Genomic DNA, 8,110 nt, shown 5'->3' on the forward strand with positions numbered 1-8,110 from the left:
TTTGCAACCACCAATTCTTGAATAAAAACATAAAATCAACCCAAATAGCAAACACCCAATATCAATCTAACCCTAGATGGCAACACCCATCAATTACCCATACTAGGGTTGAGCCACAACCCTAGCCAATGAGTTTAGCTAATGCTGTATTCTGGGCCGAGCCCGGGCCTAAATGGGCCAAACGGGCCGGGCTTAACGGGCCTGGGCTCTGGCGGTCCCGGGCCTCACGGTCCCGGGCTTTGTGGGCTCAACGGGTGGAACCAGCCCGTGACAGGCCTAAGCCCATATAGTCCTGGGCTAAACGGGCCGGGCTCGTGGGCTTAGCGGGCCTAACAGGCTTTTTTATTTCCGTGCTTTTTTTTTTAATTTTTTTTGTTTAAGGCAATTTCTTGTAAACCATATCATGGCTATATAAAAAATATATATGTAATATATATGTAGAAATCTAATTATTAAAGTGCTTGACGAAAAAGTAAAATAACAAAACAATAGTAAAACTAAATTGCCATGCATAATAAATTAATAAGAAAGTACAACATGAAGCATAAATACGTCTAATAATTTTAAAATAACACAAATTGTTGAAAAATCTTAAAGACGAATTTGCGGATAAATACCATCAACACAATACGTTATATGCCTCCTTAAAATGCCTGTGGTACACCCTGAACGGAAATTTAAGACTCTTCCACAGTTCTTGCATTTTAATATTTGGCCTTCTTCATTTTTTTCAAGCACTTCATAGTAGTGCGAAACAAATAAGCGCACTCTTTCCGAACGAGGCATGATGTAACTTGAAAATTAAGATTGAGACTTGAAGTCTTGAAAATTGGAGATTGAAAGATTTAGAGAAATTTAGATTGAGAAATGAGTATTGAGCATTGAAATGAAGAAGAGGGAGGGGGGTATTTATAGTGTTAGAGAAGGTTAATTTTGTAAATTGAAAAAAATGGCTATTTGTGCAATATGGCCATTGGTGGTCATTGGGGGTGGGGCCCTCATTTTGAATTTTGAAAAATCCTGTTTTGTAGTATATATAGTATACTAGTATAGTATATATAATATATATAAAAACCAACTTTGCAAGGTCCAAGGTCACCACTAGGAGACCTATTAGGTAGGAAGAAATTAATTTTCCAACTACTTGAACTTTAAATTCGGTTATATCCCCAAGTCAGATTACTAACGACTTGTCAAATACTGAACTTTCTCATGTTACTCAAAATCCGGATGGTAGGATTTGTATTCAATTTGATGATAAGTCTACTATTTATAATAGACATTCGTTTTCTAATCATAGACTTCTACCTGCTATTCAACATATTTCTCCCGTTGAACCAGTCTACGGTCCAGCTCGCAATCGTGCAGCCTCTTTACACACTATTACTAGTAAAGTTGTAATAAGCCTGTCGAAAGGGTTGAAAGGGTTAAAGTTAACCCTCAAACAAATATTGTTCAGGACAATGATAATATTTCTGATAAGGATATTCCTTCTGTATCCGAGATGGATTTCGACCCCAATAGTACTTAATGATTCCACACCAAATTGATTTTAGCCCCGGTTCTCGGGCACGAAAATATATTCAAAAAGAATTTTTTAGTGATAAATGGAACTAGTTTAAAACGTGGTTTTTCGATACTTATAGCAAAGATGATTTGAATAGTATTTCTCAAGAATTTTATGAAACTTGTGCCCTGCATAATCAAATTATGTATTTGTTCCTTGGTTTATAACGACTTATTTGCCTCTTTATATAAAGGTATTAGAAAGATCTTATAAAGATGGGAGTGGTAATATTACTAAAGCCATTTATCCTCCTCAGGCCCCCTTTATTTTACCTAATAATAATGGTATTACCTTCATTGCCTTTCAAAAATTTATTGATGATAACGTTGCAGCTATTAGTATCACAGAAATTAATAAATTGATTTATCAAAACAATTATTTGGGTTTATATGTAAAGATTTTAGGAGAACATATCGGTTCTCTTGATAAAAAACTGGATGATTTGACTGTTTTAATCAAAGAAATGAGTACTAAGAAAGGACCAAGTGATATTGCCTCCACTTCAGGAAGTAAAACAGTTGATCAAGCTATTCTTACTCATATTCAAAGACCTCCTGAGATTCAGGATTTTAAATTTAAATCTCTTGATGACTTAGCACAACTCCTTGATAAAAAGCTTTCTGGTTTGAATGTTAGACCAATTGATTTATCTAAAACATTTGCTGATAGAATTGAGACCGTTTCAGATTATAAAACTGAGACATGGTCAGAGTTTAATAAACTCAAAGGTATAGTTAAACCCAATAGTAGGTATGCTGACAAACCTAGGATGCAAACTTACTATTATCCCCGTCCTACTCCTCAAGATGTGTTGATTGAGGAACGTGACTGGAATCAGACTAATACGTCTTATAGCGGTTCCGAAATTTATGAATGGAATCTTGATGGTTTAACTGATAGACAATTAACCATTCTCGTACATAGAATGCTTATGTATTCGACTATCTGCAAAAGTGTTAAAAATACGGATAGAACTATTTGCAAAATGATTATTGCAGGCTTTACTGGCCAACTTCGTGGTTGGTGGGATAATTATTTATCTGTTGAAGAAAAGGCTTTTGTTATTAATGCTACAGCCGTAGACGAGGGTGTTGATAATATAGGTATGGCTCTAGTTAAGGGTAGAGAAGATGCAGTGTATACCCTTATCCTTACAATTTTAGAGCATTTCAATGGTAGATTTACCTCAAATCATGAGACCATCAGAACCTTACTTAATGGGCTTAGATGTAAGACCCTTAGTGAATTTAGATGGTATAAAGATACTTTTATGAGTAGGGTTATGGAACTACCCGAGAATAAATATGAGCATTGGAAAGTTAAGTTTATAGACGGCCTCCCTTCCTTATTTGCTGAAAGAGTAAGGAAAGTATTAAGGGGTAGTTACGGTGATATTCAGTATGGTAATTATACCTATGGTAAATTATAGGAGGATGTACACAAGAAGGTTTAAACTTGTGTAATGAGCTAAAGCTTTCTAGACAGCTTAAGATTGGAGCTAAAGCTTTCTAGACAGCTTAAGATTGATAAGCTTAAAGAGAAATCCCAATTAGGTGACTTCTGTACCCAGTTCGGTTTACCCGGAACCTCTACTCAAAGTAGGAAGAAGAAAAATAGATATCATTGGTATCCTAACCTAGATAGCCTGTATAAGAAAAAGAGGTCTAGATATAGGTCTAAGGAAGAGCGTGATACTAGAAAAACGCATCGGAAATCTACTCGATTTACGAAGAATAGATCAAAGAGAGATCTCGCTGATATTAAGTGTTATAAGTGTGGAAAGTTTGGTCATATTTTTCCAAATTGCAAGCTTCAAAAGCTGAAAACCTTAGAACTCGATGATGAGTTACGCGATAAGGTTTATGGCTTGTTATACACTTCAGGATCAGAATTTGACTATTACTCTGAGACTGAATCTGAAGATGAAGTTGATTTAATGGATTTATCTGATAGTGATTAAAATGTTGATACTTCTTGCACTGCTTGCAAAGGTGATATTTGTATTTGTGATAATGACGAATTTTATAAATTACAATCACAATTTCATGATTTAAATATGAAAACTATTACATCTGATAATGTAATAGAACTTTTAAAAGAAGTTACCGATGAAAAACTTCGTGAAAAAAATATTAATTTAGCTGCAAGTTCTATTTCTAGTAGTTCAAAACCTTTTGAAAGACATAAGAACAAATTTGAATATTTTGCGTCTTATTCTTTGTCTGAAATTAATAAACGACTTCATAAGTCTAGTACACCTAGCAGAGATGCTTCTTTTGATGATTTAAAGGAAGAAATTGAAAAGTTGAAAAAGGATATTAGGTCTCTTAAGCAAAATCAAATGATTTGCGATCACCGAATTACTCAAATTGAGAAAAATAATTCTCTACCTGAATTTTCGACTAAAGGAATTTATGAATTTTCTAATAAAGGAAAAGAAATTTCTGATCTGACTGAAGAAAAATCTGATATGTTTTTAGGTATGATGCAAATTATTACTGTGCATAAATGGTATATTAAATGTACTATTTTGATCGATAATAATTTTTCTATAACTGATGCGGCCATTATTGATAGTGGTGCTGATGTAAGCTGCATTCAGGAAGGATTAATTCCAACTAAATATTTTCAAAAGACCACTCATTTGGTTAAATCCGCTTCTGGTCATGCTTTAGATATAGAGTATAAACTACCAAACACTCATATTTGCCAAAACAAAGTCTGTATTCCTCATTTCTTCTTTTTGGTAAAAAACCAGTTATACCCTCCAATTATACTTGAAACCACTTTTATTAATGCTAGTTACCCTTTAAATAACATAGATGCACAGGGTTTTTCTGCTACTTATCAAGATAAAAAGATAAGTTATTCTTTTGTTACAGATCCCGTAACTAGAGATATTAACGCCTTGATTAATATGAAACAAAGGCATGTTGATTCATTACAATTAGAAATATTAAGCATGAATATATTCGATACTTTACAATCTGCTAAGGTTCAGCAAAAGATTAAATTGATTGCTGAAAAGATGGCTGTTGATGTTTGCGCTGATCACCCTAGTGCCTTTTGGAACCGAAAAAGGCATATTGTAACTCTTCCTTACGAAGAAAACTTCTCCGAGGATGATATCCCTACTAAATCTTGACCTTGCCAGATGAATGCTGAATTAGTCGAATTCTGCAAAAACGAGATTGACAGCTTGTTACAAAAGGGTTTGATAAAACCCTCAAAATCTCCTTGGTCATGTTCTGCCTTTTATGTTAATAATGCTGCAGAAAAGGAACGTGGTATTCCTAGATTAGTTATAAATTATAAACCATTGAATAAACATCTAAAATGGATTAGATATCCTATCCCCAATAAAAGGGACTTGCTATCTAGATTATATGACGCCAATATATTTTCAAAATTCGATTTAAAATCTGGATATTGGCAAATTCAAATTTTTAAGGAGCATACTTATAGAACTGCTTTTAATGTTCCATTTGGGCAATATGAATGGAATGTCATGCCATTTGGTTTAAAAAATGCCCCTTCTGAATTTCAGAAAATTATGAATGATATTTTTAACCCTTATCTAGATTTTATCATCGTTTATATTGACGACATATTAGTATTTTCTAAAACATTAGAGATGCATATTAAGCATCTTGATATTTTTAAGAAAATTGTAATACAAAACGGTTTAGTAATTTCTAAACCAAAAATGAGTCTATTCCAAACAAATGTTCGATTTTTAGGTCATAATATTTGCCAAGGAAAAATTACCCCGATACAAAGATCGATTGATTTTGCCTCAAAATTTCCTGATGTTATTACTGACAGGACTCAATTACAAAGATTTTTGGGAAGTTTGAATTATATATCTCCTTTCTACAAAAGTTTATCTAGGGATCTATCCCCTTTATACGACAGGCTGAAAAAGGATCATAAGCAGCCTTGGACTGACCAGCATATTGCGTTAGTCAAAAGTATTAAACAGCGTGTTAAGTCTTTACCTTGCTTAACTCTTAATAATCCTTCATGGCAAAAAATTATCGAGACTGATGCGTCCAACATTGGCTACGGTGTGATTTTAAAACAAGTGAATCCCAACAATAAGAGTGAATACCTGATAAGATTTCACTCTGGTAAATGGACCGAAGCACAGAAGAAATATGCTACTGTGGCTCATGAAATGTTGACTATTGTTAAATGTCTTTTAAAATTTCAAGATGATTTATATAATCAAAAGTTTTTAATAAAAACTGATGCTCAATCTGTTAAATATATGTTTGACAAAGATTTCAAACATGATGCGTCTAAGTTAATATTTGCTAGATGGCAAGCTCAGCTAGCGCCTTTTGATTTTGAAATTCAATACAAAAAAGGAATTGATAATTCCCTTCCGGATTTCTTATCCCGAGAATACCTTGATTAATTATGAATTTTTATACGACCTTTCTAGAAGAAGAATTATTAATTACTATCCTTAAAGTTGTTAGATTAAATCGAGATCTACAATGTCTCATAATTGATTTGATAATTGAAGATATCATTGATAACCGGATTGAAAATCATAATCATATTGAAATTGTTAGGAATTCATACCTATACTAAAATTATTAGGGATGATATGCTGGATTATTGCTTCTCAGAATAAATTGACTTGTTATTTGTGCAGAATGGACCCTTCATGGGCCACCAGAGGCAGAGGTAGGGGAAGATCTTCCCCTAGTAGATCATATTCTCAAGGATCATCATACAGATCCTCATCAAATTCTCCAGTGATACAAGCAGGGAAAAAGAGTTTAATAAACTCAAAGATTTTTCATAAAGGAGATTCTTCATCAGGTCCGTCTATACATCTGGATGATATTCCAGAAGATGATCCATTATATGGTCATCTACAGGCATATTTGGCTTCCAAAAAGCAAAGTAATACATTTGCTTCAATCGCTAGAGAAGAAGACAACGATGATATTAAGTCTTACGAAAAATTACCAAAGAAAGAAATAATATTTCTCCTAGAAAACTCTGAGATTCAGCGAAAAGATGAACCATGGAAGATATTCTAGAGATATCTGATTAATGGATTATACTACTCGGGTGAATCATATAAAACCTGCACTTATTATGAGACTATTCTAATCAGTACAGGTAGTGCAGAATTCCAGCACTTTTCGGGTTATAACACAAATGAGAACGTTTATAACTTCTCAAAAATCATTATCAAATAGATTATATCTGTTGAAGAATGGGGGATTTCAACATTGAAAGAAAGGCAAATAAGCCTTAATAAATCACCTATGAATTTTACTTATTGGGATTATATCCAAGCATTTGATAGAGTGCTTTATTATAAAAATGAGAGGCATAAACATACTTAGTTTATTAAAGTATGTGCAAAGGTATTTACAGGACCTATCCCCAACTGGTTTTTAAATTGGTGGTCATACGACGGTCCCACAACGAAAATCCTGCCTGAGTCATTCCTTAAGTTATACAAAGAATGGGCAAAAATTTCACCATTCCTAACCGAGTTATATCACGCAGATCATATCTGTTGCCTAGAAAAAATTGATCAAATTTGCTTCTTTATTGAATTCTCTATCCCATGGATTCATAAATGGACTCATGAATTAGGTTTTACGGAGGAACAAATCCCTTGCTTATACAGAGTATTTTACAATAATTTTTGGGACAAATTGATGAAGAATGATCCCAAAACAAAAATATTATATGGACAAGAATTATTGGATTCTATTAAAACACAAATCCAAGTATACTCGTCCACTCCACAGAAGAAAATATTTGATGACAGCTCCGTCAAACATATTGCTCGAAGAATCTCTGTTCAAGACGGAGATTAAAACCGAATTAGTAAATAAATATCTGGAAGAAGTAAAAAGAAATTTACTTCAAACTTTGAATCAATGTGAAAGATCAGACACATCAATGCACAGTGAAACAAGTGGCGATGATATCGCAGAAGAAGATTCACAGCCGATGCAGCCAGAAATAATATTATCTGACAAAGAGAAAGAAAAGGTGGAAAAATTCCTCCAACAAATGAACGATTTAGACAGAAGAGGACTTTGACTAAAGCCGCCGAAGACCCCACACAACAGTAGATACACTGTTCCCAACAGTAGAAACACTATATAAGGGACCCAGATACGCTATTCCCAATAGTAGAAACACTGTATAGGGACCCAGATGTGGGACCCAATTTACTATTTAAAAATTCTTTATGTTTCCTTTTTCTTTATTTAAATAGAGGAGCACTTCATTTGAAGAGCATCAGATTGTAAAACCCCTCTCTCTCTAAGAACTCTCTCTCTCTCTCTCTCTTGTAAAGACTTTTAGCTTCTTAGCTTCTTCATTTTGTAAATCAGTGGAAGTAAATAAAGTTTCGAAGTTCAGTTCACCATCTTCAGGGCCTTGCATCCCGGCCTTAAAGGTATTTGTTTTTTTTTAATTTTTATAAGTATTTAATTACTTTGTTTCTCTCCCCAGCCGTGACTATGTCCGGCTAAACGGATTCATATCTATGTTGAAGAA

At 33.7% G+C, this 8,110-nt stretch overlaps 1 pseudogene; it reads left to right on the forward strand.

The window, feature by feature from the left end:
* Nucleotides 1-1,782: 1,782 nt before the first annotated feature.
* On the forward strand, nt 1,783-4,862 carry LOC138889823 (uncharacterized; annotated as a pseudogene).
* The last annotated feature ends 3,248 nt before the right edge of the window (nt 4,863-8,110 follow it).

The sequence above is a fragment of the Nicotiana sylvestris genome, chromosome 4, assembly GCF_000393655.2.
Source record: "Nicotiana sylvestris chromosome 4, ASM39365v2, whole genome shotgun sequence".
Taxonomy (NCBI): Eukaryota; Viridiplantae; Streptophyta; class Magnoliopsida; order Solanales; family Solanaceae; genus Nicotiana; species Nicotiana sylvestris.